The sequence below is a fragment of the Danio rerio genome, chromosome 1 (genome assembly GCF_052040795.2).
Source record: "Danio rerio strain M-AB ecotype USA chromosome 1, GRCz13ab, whole genome shotgun sequence".
Lineage (NCBI taxonomy): Eukaryota > Metazoa > Chordata > Actinopteri > Cypriniformes > Danionidae > Danio > Danio rerio.
The window spans coordinates 952,501-966,390 of NC_141021.1; the positions used below are offsets into that span (position 1 = coordinate 952,501).

The 13,890-nt window shown below is 37.9% G+C and overlaps 2 long non-coding RNA genes across 3 annotated transcripts in view; one reads left to right on the forward strand and one right to left on the reverse strand.

The window, feature by feature from the left end:
• LOC147846626 (uncharacterized) overlaps positions 1–8,672 on the forward strand; it is a 10,270-nt gene extending 1,598 nt beyond the window's left edge. The window contains exons 2-3 of one of the 2 annotated variants that reach the window (XR_015476053.1): positions 611–683; positions 8,454–8,672. This is a non-coding gene — a long non-coding RNA (uncharacterized LOC147846626). The remainder of the gene's footprint in view (positions 1–610; positions 684–8,453) is intronic. The other variant, XR_015476052.1, reaches the window with a different exon arrangement.
• On the reverse strand, positions 8,204–13,314 carry LOC147846627 (uncharacterized). The gene is made up of 3 exons (XR_015476057.1): positions 12,255–13,314; positions 11,954–12,142; positions 8,204–11,798 (listed from the first exon to the last, which is right to left on the reverse strand). It is a non-coding gene; the product is annotated as an uncharacterized LOC147846627 (long non-coding RNA).
• Positions 13,315–13,890: the final 576 nt, after the last annotated feature.

Genomic DNA, 13,890 nt, shown 5'->3' on the forward strand with positions numbered 1-13,890 from the left:
AAATATGCAATATGATGTTTGGCATGATTTATTTATCTATTAAGTTATTTTATATATATATATATATATATATATATATATATATATATATATTATATATATATATATATATATATATATATATATATATATATATATATATATATATATTATGTATGTGTGTATTTATTTACTTAAAGTAAAATAACATACTTACTAAATTAAATAATTTAAAATAAATAATAAGTGAATATTATTTGTAATTGGAATTTATGTATGAATGTATGTATGTATGTATGTATGTATGTATGAATGTATTTTTTAATTAATTTAAATAACATTTGTTAGTACGAGTCCCTTTATATATTTATTTAAATTTATTTAGTTTCTCTCCATTTATGACTCTAACCCAAGTCTTTTGACTCTCAGCAGTGGTTTATAGCGCTCATTTATTTTGAAGTGAACTTTAGCACAGGCTGTGAATCCAGGCGAGCAGTAGAGTGCAGAAAACACCATGCATTTACACACATGAGGACAATAAAGCTGTCTGTCCTCCTAAATGTACTGCGAGCTCCAGAACGCTTCACACCACACAGATAATGACAGAATCATGAAGATGAATCTCTTCCAGATGAACAATGAGCTGATTGTGGAGATCTGGACCATCTAGAGCCCAAAAAATACAGAGAAGGGAGAAATAAAAGGTGAGAAACTTCATTATTTACATGCATACATTCATAAATAATGAAAACAAAAAAATAAATGTATGAATAAACGAGGCCGGCATGGTGGCTGAGTGGTTAGCACTGAGGCTTCACAGCAAGAAGGTCGCTGGTTTGAGTCCCGGCTGGGTCAGTTGATGTTTCTGTGTGGAGTTTGCATGTTCTCCCCGTGTTGCTGTGGGTTTCCTCCGTGTGCTCCGGTTTCCCCTAAAGTAAAAAAACATGCGCTATAGGGGAAATGAATAAATAAATTGGCCGTATTGTATGAGTGTGTATGTGTAAGAGAATGAGTGTGTATGGGTGTTTCCCAGTACTGGGTTGCAGCTGGAAGGGCATCCACTGTGTAAAACATATGCTGGAATAGCTGGCAGGTCATTACACTGTGGCGATCTCTGATGAATAAAGGGACTAAGCTAAAGGAAAATGAATGAATGAATAAATAATACACAAATAAACAAACAAATAAATGAATGACTAAAATAATCTAATAAATGAATAAAGAGATGAATAAATTAATAAAATAATAAATAAAGTAATTAATAAACAAACAAATAAGTAAAAATAAGTAAATGAATAAACAATTAAATGAATAAATAAATAACTTAATAATTAACAATTGAATAAAAAAAAAATAAATAAATAAATATATAAAGAAAGAAAGAAAGAAACAAATAAATAAATAAATTTACTTATAAATTAATAAAAAATTGAATGAATTAATAGATAAAATGTTTATTTATTTTTTTATTTAATGATTTTTTTATGTATTTATTTACTCTAGATTAATCTAAATATACTGGATTATCATTATGATCATTAAATAAAGACTAGATAATATTTCTTCCCCAAACATTTTAAATATTGTCATTTAAAACATTTTTGTTTGTTTTTGAAAGTGCTTTATTTTTTGTAAATAACTTTTGCTTTAAATTTTTTTTTCATTATTGAAAATCAGGGTTAATCCACCAAACCTTGCTTTATTACCTCTGAATAAAAATACATTTATAAAAACATTGGTATTTTGTTGTTTATTGCAAATATGACAATATTGTCATATTTATACAGCTGATGTCAGAATTATTCACCCGCCTGAATTATTAGACCCCCTGTTTATTTGTTTAACCAATTTCTGTTTAACAGAGAGCAGATTTCTTTAACACATTTCCAATCATAATAGTGTTAATAACTCATCTCTTATTTATTTCCTCTTTGTCATGATGACAGCACATAATATTAGACTAGATATTCTTCAACACACTTCTATACAGCTTAAAGTGACATTTAAAGGCTTCACTAGGGTAATTAGGGTAACTAGGCAGGTTAGGGTAATTAGGCAAGTTATTGTATAATGATGGTTTGTTCTGTAGAGTATCTGGGAAAAAATAGCTTAAAGGGGCTAATAATATTGACCTTAAAATGGTGATTAAAAAATAAATAACTGCTTTAATTCTAGCCGTACTAAAACAAATAAGACTTTCTTCAAAAGAACAAATATTATCAGACATACTGTGAAAATTTCCCTGCTCTGTTAAACCTAATTTGAGAAATATTTAATAAAGAATAAAAAATTCAAAGGGGGGTTAATAATGCTGACTTCAACTATATATATATATATATATATATATATATATATATATATATATATATATATATATATATATATATATATATATATATATATATATATATATATATATATATATACACACACACAAATGAGGATGTTTAGTTTAGAAGAATGCATGAAAAAACAATAATAACTATTGACTGAACTAACGATTGTTTTTCCTACAATGTAAGTCAATGGTTACCGGTTTCCAGCATTCTTCAAAACATCTTCATTTGTTGAACAGAAGAAACTCATGAATGTCTGTAAACACTTCAGAGTAAATATTAAGTAATTTTTCAATTTTGCGTGAACTAGCCATTTAAAATAACAGACTTCTGATATTTTCATGATGGTACGGACAGAGTTAAGACCCCACATGAACTATTTTTTGAATTTATTTTTAAAGTTGTGTGTTTGAGTAAAAAAAAATAAATGGAACAAAAATGTAAAAATGTACAAAAACAAAAATGTACAAGTGGAATGCATTTATTAATTTTTAGGTGAACTGTTTCTTTAGGGACCCTCATTTCTTTAATGAATACATTTATTGAGTGAATTGAATATGTTGTTGATGCTGCAGCGCCACCGTGTGTCCTTTCAGCGCACAGAGCTGCAGTGTATTGTGCGGTGCTCCGGCGCTCCCTGCAGGTCAGTCAGTATAACAGCGCTATACTACAACACAGTGTGTTTGTGTCCGGCAGGGGGCGCACTGAAATATCACACAGAATATAACACAGAATATTTCCAGGCCCATATCCTGAGCCTTCAGACACATCAGACACACACTATTATGCAGTGATCATTTATCTAGAGCAGGTAACGGGAACACATTGTCTTCTGGAGCAGAGCACGTATTCACAATATATGTCATCTTAAGAGCTCTCCTGAACAGAAGTAGCTTATAGTAGTCTTTTGAGTTCTCTCTTGAAACAAAGATAATCAGCTTCAGTCAGATGTTTACCGAGGAACAGAGAGGTGTCTTACGAAATTATTTTATTTATTTATTTTGGTTTTATTTAATGTTTTTATTTTCAATTTCAGTCATTTTTCAGTCAACTTTTTATAAATTAATTTTATTAGAAACTACAGCAACATTTACACAACTCTAACAAGACATCTATGAAATAAATAAATAAAATACAAATAAAATAAAATTCAAGTTTGTGATTTCCATTTCAGATATAATAAACACAACAGTTTGGCAGAAATATAGACATCAGAATGTACCCTATCAACATCAGGTTTGGCTATAATTGTACTATATGTAAACTTTGCTGTTGTACCATGACAGCAGCGTTGCAATAATAATACCCAGCGTTACTATCTATTTACCTAGCTGAAGACCATTTTCAGGTGCATCAAAATATCATTGCACTGCTACAGTGGCACGACAGCAAATTTCATGATTATTACGCCAGAATGACAGTATAGTTCAACCATATCGACATAGAAAATATGAATTTTTAATTTTCCGTCGGCCTTAGTACATGATGTAACTACAGAAGAGTCAAGCTTTAAATAGGGAAATTAGCCAAACACTCCGGTCTTTTTTTAATATTCTAATCTAATCTGGTTCAATGATTTATGCTATATAAGATCGAGACTTGTAGCCCCACCCTACAAGAGCGATTACCCCACCCTAAATGACTGATACCCTTGTCCTACAGTACTGATAGCTCCGCCCTTAATGACTGATAACCCCACCCTAAAAGAGCGATAGCCCTGCCCTAAATAAGTTGTAACCCCGCCCTAAATCACAGATAGCTCCGCCCTTAATTAATGAGAGCTCCACCCTTCATGATTGATAGCCCTGCCCTAAATGACTGATAGCACCGCCCTAAAGGACTTATAACCCAGCCCTAAAGCATGGATAGCTCCGCCCTCAATGACTGATAGCTCCACCTTACATGATTGATAACCCTGACCTAAATGACTGATAACTCCACCCCAAATTAAGGATAGCTCCACCCTGAATGAATGATACCCTTACCCTTAATTACTTATAGCCCCTCCTAAAAGAAGTGATAGCCCGCCCTAAATTACTGATAGCTCCACATTACATGACTAATAGCTCCGCCCTAAATTACATATAGTCCCACCCTAACAGAGTGATAGCTCCGCCCTAATTGACTGATACCCTCATTCTAAAAAAACTAACAACTCCACCCTAAATGAATGATAGTTAGACCCTACATGATTAATAGCCCTGCCTTAAATAACTGATAGCCCCACCCTAACAGACTTGTAACCACCCCTCAAAGCATGGACAGCTCTGCCTTAAATGACTGATATTTCCACCTTACATGCTTAAAAAAGCCCTGCCCTCAATAACTGATAGCACCGCCCTAAATAAGTTATAACCCGCCCTAATGCACGAATAGCTCCGCCCTCAATGAATGAGAGCTCCACCTTACATGATTGATTGCCCTGCCCTAAATGACTGATAACTCCACACTAAATCATGGATAGCTCCACCCTTAATGAAGTATAGCCCCACCCTTACTTACTTATAGCCCCTCCTAAAAAAACTGATAGCTCCACCCTAAATGAATGATAGTTAGACCCTACATGATTGATAGCCCTGCCTTAAATAACTGATAGCCCCACCCTAACGGACTTGTAACCACACCTTAAAGCATGGACAGCCCTGCCTTAAATGACTGATATCTCCATCCAACATGCTTGAAAGCCCTGCCCTCAATGACTGATAGCACCGCCCTAAATAAGTATTAACCCCGCCCTAAATCACAGATTGCCCCGCCCTAAATGATTGATAACCCTGCCCCAAAGCACAGATAGCTCCACCCTAAATGACTGCTAGCTCCGCCCTAAAGTCATTCCATATGACGTCATTTCAAGGGGGGAGGGAAAGCTATGATATCTGATTAAAGATTCTGAGGACACATTCATTTTTACAAAACAATGCAGCGTGCAGAAGCATTGTTTATAACAGCCAACACTATATACATATAAAAAGAGCACGTTTTGATTTCGTGCTGACTTTAAACTCAAGTGTTAAACTCTGTTTGTCAATTTCCAAAAAAAAAAGGGGGAGTGTTCCTTTAAGATATTTTGTGCATACAGGCCCCAGGTCAGTGTACATGCATCTGCCCCTTTTCATTTGGATTTAAAGATACATGCATGGTCTTTTCTGTCCTGTTTTGTCCTCCGGCGTCTCTCCTCCGCCTCCACAGGAATGTCTGCCTGTTGTTTTGACACGGGTTTTAAAGTATTAAGATGTCAACGTGCTTCAATTAAGCTCTCTAATCAAAGCGGAGCGTTTCAGGCCCTGCTGAGCGATGCGTTTGTCAAATATGTCTGATTACGGTTGTAAATCAGCAGAATTGGGAGCAGAATTGTTTTAATGATAGTGTCTGTGCGTCTATCGTGCGCTGATCTCGTCTGCTGGCTCCATCCCTCAGTTTATACACGCCGTTAATTCAGGCAGCTGATAAATCTCTCTCTCAGGTCTCGCTAATGTTAGTTTACTCGTTTATTGCTGTCTAGACATACAGCACGCTTACACAAAACTCCTAGGATGTCTGTATGCTTTACGAGAATATGGAAAACTGTCATTGTGTGATTCTTAAAGGGACAGCACACCTAAAAATCTAATCCTGTCATCATTAATTCATCTATATGAAGCAGAGGCCAGGTAGAAGCCAGAGGCCTTGGTCTTTAGCTTCCTTGGTAAAGCAACCGACTCCCATGTGGAAAGTCGCCAGTTCGATCCCAGCTCAGAGTGGTGTAGGACCAGCGGGGTTACATTGGTGCCGTGACCCGGATGGGAGAGAGGTTTAGGGGGGGTGAGTGTAGCAGAGGCCGTGCAGGTAAACCTCACTCCTCTGACCTCTAAAGGTGCTCTAATGACAGACACTAGATGCCATAGTCTTTAGCCTCGTGGGTAGAACAACTCTCATGCAGAATGTTGCAGGTTCGATCCCAGCTCGGAGTGGGATGGGTGGTGTTGCACCGTAGGGGTTACACATGAAAAGAAATGAGATTTTTTTGGGGTGAACTGTTGCTTTAAAAACTTCATAGCAACACATAAGAATACCTTAGCAACCAATCAAACACTCTGGAAACTAAATAGCAACTACTTGAACAGCCTAGCAACTCCACAGTGGTTGTTGCTAGAAGTGATACAGCTGGAAGTTCATGAGACTTATTTATATTACTTTTTAAACTGCATTTTATTAGTCCCAACCCCAAACCTGCCCCCTCACTGTAATGTATAAACAGTAATTACACCAATAATTGGTTGTGTTTATAGGGTGTTGCTATGCAGTTGCTAGGGTGTTTCTTGGTGTAGTTAGGTTAGGATATATGCTGCTTCCGAAACCGCATACTTCCATACTATATAGTACGCTAAAATCAGTATGCGAGCCGAGTAGTATGTCTGAATTCATAGAATTGGAAAATCAGTATGCGAGAAGTACCCGGATGACTTACTACTTCTGGCGAGATTCAAGAGTGCGCATCCCATGCAGGCTGCGCTATCCCATGATGCCCCGCGAGAATGAATGGGAGTAAAGCGACGCAATTGACGCAGGTAAATGGCGAATGTAGTACGTCCGAATTCCATTCATACTTTTCACATTCATACTGTATAGAACGCACTTTTCTAATGGCCGAGCAGTACGTTTAAATTCTAATGCAGTACCTACTGAGTAGTCGGCGGTTTCGGACGCAGCCTTCATGTTTGCAGAGTAGTTTTCAGCATTTAACTCTAATGTTGCTTTGTAGTTGATTGCAGTTGCTAGAGTGTTGAGGTGCAATTTTTATTTAGAGCACTATCATTTAGGATTTCGCTGTTGCTAGGTTGTTCTAAGTTGTTGCTAGGGTGTTGCTATGCATCTACTATTGTGCTAAAAAGTGCACAGTTCTTTGCTGTTTTTAATTACTTCATTTTATTGATTGATATACTGTTTTTTAAAGATGTTGCTATGCAATTGCTCGGATGTTCTTTAGTTTAGTGCTATGCTGTTTATAAGATATTTCAAGTGGTTGCAAATTTTATTTTTATTTTAGCAATTAACTTTACTGTTGCTATGCAGTTGATTGTGGTTGCTAGAGTGTTGAGATGCAGCTGCTGGTTTTATTTAGAGCACTATCATTTGAGATTTACCTGTTGCTAGGTTGTTTTAAGTTGTTGCTAAGGTGTTGCTATGCTGCTACTATTGGGTTAAAAAGTGCACATTTGCTTTCTTTCATTCATACATTTTCTTGTTGGCTTAGACCCTTTATTAATCCAGGGTCGCCACAGCGGAATGAACCGACAACATATCCAGCATATGTTTTACACAGCGGATGCCCTTCCAGCTGCAACCCATCACTGAGAAACATCCACACACACTCATTCACACACACACACACACACACACACACACACACACACACACACACACACACACACACACACACACTGTACCGCATGTTTTTGGACTTATGGGGGAAACTGGAGCACTCAGAGAAAATCCACAAATGAACCCACAATTAATCCGGGATCGCCACTGCGAAATGAACCGCCAACTTATCCAGGATATGTTTTACACAAAAAAACCCACACGAACGCGGGGAGAACATGCAAACTCCAAACAGAAATGCCAACTGACACAGCCGGGGGTTAAACCAGCAACTTTCTTGCTGTGAGGCGATCATGCTACCCACTGCACCTCGTGATATTCAGTGTTGTTATTCACTGTAATTGCACTAGATGGATGTGCATAAGGAGTTCATGAGCGCTTAGGAATGGGTTAATGATGATGTGCCCCTCCAAGTAAAGTCATGATATAATTGTACATGAACAAATTTCATGATGGTTACATTAAGCATAAATGAACTTGATGATTAATACATTAATAAACAAACGATCATGCACTAACAAGTACTCAAGGTAGCCGTTATTCACAGATGAACACAGGCGACTCATGTTGTAGTTATCACATGTTTAGTTTATATCAGCACAGCATAATTCATCTGCTATTGTAAAGTGTAATAACCTTTCTTTGTCCACCCAAACCTTCTTCCCTGAATCTGTTTGCTGTCTGTGTGTCTCTCTCCTCTTCAGTTTCTGTTTTTCAGCTTCTCTCGGCTCAGTATTCTGCTTTCCTCTCACGTACGGCTCCATCTCATTCTCTTAGCAGACGTGAATCCAGCCGTTTCAGTGTCCCGCTCCTGGATGACTCCAAGAAAAATCTGGCTGCGTTTGGCCTTTAGCTTGTAGCATTTCATCTCAGGGTCAGAGGCAGAACAGATGAGTTTTCCTTCAGGTTAGAAGCGCTTCAGCACCAGGATCAGCCGGCTGGGTTTTCCGCCTGCAGGAATGTCAGTGAGAATAAACCAGAGTCGTTTTGTTTTCATGTCTGCTAATTATTTGCTCACGTTATTACGTGCTCAAGTTGACTGATATCTTCGAGGCTGCATATCTTCTCAGTGTTGGTTTGGCGTAAGATGTTGGCCATGTGGGGCGAGAAAACATCAAAACTTTGCAGGAACATCTCGATCTGACAAATGTGGATAAACGGTGTGTGTACTGCATGGTTTTTGTAAGTGTAACGGAGGCCTGCTAGTGAGTGTTGAGCTGGTAAACCTCACTCATCTGACCTCTAAAGGTGCTCTAGCGCCGTCTTTAGCCTCCTTGGTAGAGCACCCGACTCTCATGCGGAAGGTTGCCTGTTCGATACTAGCTTGGAGCGGGTTGGGTGGTGTAGGACCGGTGGTTACATGGTGCCGTGACCTGGATGGGAGTGAGGTAACGGAGCTCAGCTAGTGTGTGCTGTGCAGGTAAACCTCAGTCCTCTGACCTCTAAAGGTGCTCTAGCAACAGATGCTAGAGGCAAGGGTCTTCCATGCGAAAGGTCGCCGGTTCGATACCAGCTCGGAGCGGGTTGGGTGATGTAGGACCGGCGGGGTTATATAAGTACAGTTACTAGAAGTAGTGAACAAAAATGCTCAGACACAGCCGGAAATTACACAAATAACATTCTCAACACTATAAGACTGTTTTGTAAAACAGCTTTACAGTTTAGCACAACACTACAGCTCACTTGCAAAAGCTCATATACTGTATTTCCCAAAACTGTTCACTTGTGTGTCAAAACTAAATTTCTTTTTCATTTAAGCAGTCAGTGCCCCCAAAATCTTTTGTCCCTTTGGCGTTGCGTAAGCACTGCAAGTCAAAATGTTTATGTGTTTTGTCACTATCGCAGAGGACCATTGAAATATCCCTCATTTCCACCTTTCAGTCTTAGCCCAGTTTTGAAAATGGTTACTCTACAGTTTTTTTGTTGTCTTTTGACAGAATGCAGTTGTGAATAAAACTAAATGATTTTAGTTTAAGAGTAGCATCTAATGTTTGACATCACACATTGCCCTCATACTGCCGAGGAAATTTGTAACCATTATCAATCACACATAAAGTAATTTACATACATCTGAATAAAACAAAAATATACTCTAATATAAACACACAAACAAAAAGCAATGAAAATTATACGCAGCCTACAGTGCTTGATTGGTCATCTGAGTGTGAAATTCTTCCTTTGTTTGTAAAGTTCAAGTTTTAGCATTTAATTTTAGACCCATCCGCTAACACAAACCTTTATGAATACCTTTGTTGATAACTAAAACAAGCAAACAAACAAACAAACAAACAAATGTATATATACACATATGGATGGATGATAGCTAAATAGATAGATTCACCCATTCACTAATAAATAATTTTATAAATACCTCTGTTGATATATTGACATTGGCCTAAAAAACACAATGAAATAAAACAGATAGATAGATAGATAGATAGATAGATAGATAGATAGATAGATAGATAGATAGATAGATAGATAGATGGATGGATGGATGGATGGATAGATGGATAGAAAGAAAGAAAGATAGATAAATAGATAGATAGATAGATAGATAGATAGATAGATAGATTTGATTGATTGATTGTTTGATTGATTGATTGATTGATTGATTGATTGATTGATTGATGGATGGATGGATGGATAGCAAGATAGATATATAAATAGATGGATAGAGAGATATATGGATAGCAAGAAAGACAGACAGATAGATAGATAGACGGACGAACGGTTGGATGGATAGATGAATGGATGGATGGATGGACTGACGGACGGACGGACGGACGGTTGGATGGATGGATGGATGGATAGATAGATAGATAGATAGATAGATAGATAGATAGATAGATAGATAGATAGATAGATAGATAGATAGATAGATAGATAGATAGATAGATAGATGGATGGATGGATAGACGGACGGACGGACGGACGGACGGACGGACGGACAGATGGATGGTTGGATGGATAAATAAATGATGGATGGATGATAGATAGATAGATAGATGGATAGGTAGATGATGGATGGATGGATAAATGGATGGATGGATGGATGGATGGATAGGCACTTCAGATTATGTTAGAAGGGCACTTTCTATCCATGACTAAATAGGGCATGTGCACTGCACAGGTTGAGCCCTATGTGTGCACGTGCCTGCAGTCATGCATATTACTCCAACCCTACAGCACTAGATCTTCTCCGAGCCAGCCTTCGGTTCGCCCATTTTCACATTATTTTGAATTAAGCAATAACATGTCATGTACGTTTCATTTGTCATCGTTAACTTGTACTACTAGACATGAATGTGCCTTCAGCCAGCCGCTCTCCACACATCACCACCGGCCATTAAAACAACATTTTGCTCGACCGCTAATTAATACGACCTCGCAAATATGACAGAACTACACTCAACATGCCACTGCAGCTCATTTGAGGTTGTGTGCAATCACCATAAATCTGCGAGCGGAGATCAGAGGCGCAGTCAGATGTCGTTTATGTGTTTGGTTAGTGTATGTGTATCTGGAGGGCTGCCTCTGGCCCCGTTTCTGCACGCGTGCCGTTTCTCCACGCGCTGACAGCATCTTGGAGGATCTGTGCTGGACCTGGCCTCCACTCAGGCCTGGAATCTGGGTTAACAGAAGGAAGGAGAGAGAAAAAAACCCAAAATGAAAGCAGAGATGGCTAAAGCATGGAGCAGGCCAAAGGGAAGTGAGGTCATCATCACGGCGGCTTCTCTCTCAGTGTTCTGCGGTCGTCACCTCGTCTGTTCTCCGTTCGACAGTGAAAATAAATCATCTGTAGGATTCCTGATAACCTCACATGTGTAACGCATCGATTATCACTTTCTATGCACATTTAAACAATCTCTGCGCTAAACACTACAGCTGTTTTGAACCATTCTATAGTGAGGTACTTGAATTAGTCTGTTGTAGTGATTTAGTTGCTATGGTAACTCGACAACTATAGTATTTGATCTGTTGTGGTGATTCTTTAGTTGCTATGGTAACAACAACGTTAGCAATTAATCTGTTGTTGTGATTCTAAAGTTGCTATGGTAACAACATCGTTAGTAATTAATCTGTTGTTGTGATTCTATAGTTGCTATGGTAACACAACAACTATAGTATTTGATCTGATGTGGTGATTCTAAAGTTGCTATGGTAACAACAACGTTAGCAATTAATCTGTTGTTGTGATTCTAAAGTTGCTATGGTAACAACACCGTTAGTAATTAATCTGTTGTTGTGATTCTATAGTTGCTATGGTAACACACCAACTGTAGTAACTGATCTGTTGTGGTGATTTTATAGATGCTATGGTAACCTGACAACTATAGTAAATGACCTGTTGTGGTGATTATACAGTTGCTATGGTAATAACAACGTTAGCAATTAATCTGTTGTTGTGATTCTAAAGTTGCTATGGTAACAACATAATTAGTAATTAATCTGTTGTTGTGATTCTATAGTTGCTATGGTAACACACCAACTGTAGTAACTGATCTGTTGTGGTGATTTTATAGATGCTATGGTAACCTGACAACTATAGTAAATGACCTGTTGTGGTGATTATACAGTTGCTATGGTAATAACAACGTTAGTAATTAATCTGTTGTTGTGATTCTATAGTTGCTATGGTAACAACATTGTTTGTAACTAATCTGTTGTTGTGACACTATAGTTGCTATGGCAACAACATTGTTAGAAATTAATCTGTTATTGTGATTCTATAGTTGCTATGGTAACACAACAACTGTAGTAACTGATCTGTTGTGATGATTTTATAGTTGCTATGGTAACATGATAACTACAGTAATTGATTTGTTGTGGGGATTCTGTAGTTGCTATTGTAACACGACAACTATAGTAAAATTGACATCATTTTTCTTTGACCTAAATATTTTTAAGCACATTTAAAATTTACAAAAACCTGTTGCATGTGTATGATGGAGGTCTGATGCTGTGCATTTACCATGAAAAATTACCCATTAAAAAATAGCCAAAGCTGACAATAAGCTGTACTTCCCAAAACTGTGCATTTACTAGTATTTTACACAACACAAGGTGACAATGATGACATTTAGAAAAGCCCGTTACATGTATAATGAACATCTGATGCTGTGCTTTTACCATGCAAAACCACCGTTAAATACATCCCAATAGAGTTCAGTGAATACTTGCAATGATTTTGATGTTGTTTTACCTTGACCCAAATATTTTTCATGCACTTTCAAGTTTATAAAAGCTTGTTGCAGTTGTATAATGGACATCTGATGCAGTGCTTTTACTATAAAAACACCACTTAGAAATGTGTTCAGTTCTGTAAATGTTTCATTTACAATCAAATAGCGAAAATTGATAATTGACATCATTTTACTTTGATCCAAATATTTTTATGCACATTTAAAATGGACAAAAACCCATTGCAGGTAGATAAGGGACATCTGATGCCGAGCATTTACCATGCAGAACCTGCCTCAAATATCAAGCTCATGCAATTCTGTGAATGTTTACACCGTTATTTACATCGTTTTATCTTGACCCAAATATTTTTTATGCACCTTCAACTTTACAAACGCCTGATGCAGGTGTATAAGGGACATCTGATGCCGTACTTTTACCATGCAAAACCTCTAAAAAAGAAAAAAAAAGAAAAAAAAATCCAATGTTTTCCTCCTTTCCTGACTGCAGTCATCGCTCACCTTTGTTTTCCCGTGGGATCTTAAAGAAGGCAGGATGAAACGGCACGTTATCTGCCCTGGGCTCTGGAATGCCCTGACAAAGGCGCTGAAGAGAAGGCCTCTTTTTTTTTTAAGACGCACGCACTCATACAGGGCTCATTGTTGGCGGTGTAGCGTCTGTGATCAGGCAGGCCTAAGAATGATCAGCCGACAGCCCCTTCTCCGCTTTCTTCCCATCTCACCCCTGATCCCGGGCCCCGGCGGCTCCACACAGAGCTCTCTCACAGCCCTGCACACTCCGATTATTATCAGACCGTCGCTTTTCCTGCTTTTTTTTTTCATCTGCCCTCTGCTTTTGTCCTGTCTTTGCTCATTTCCTCTCATGCACCGGCGTGTCCTCGCTCACCTGCGGCATTCTGTTGTGTTTGGATCTCAGTCCGTGCATGACATAATTCCATTAGATCAGTTTTTTTTTTTGGGACTTGCATAAGGTTAAACGAAGCGTCCAAGCTGTTGCGGTGATTTCTGTC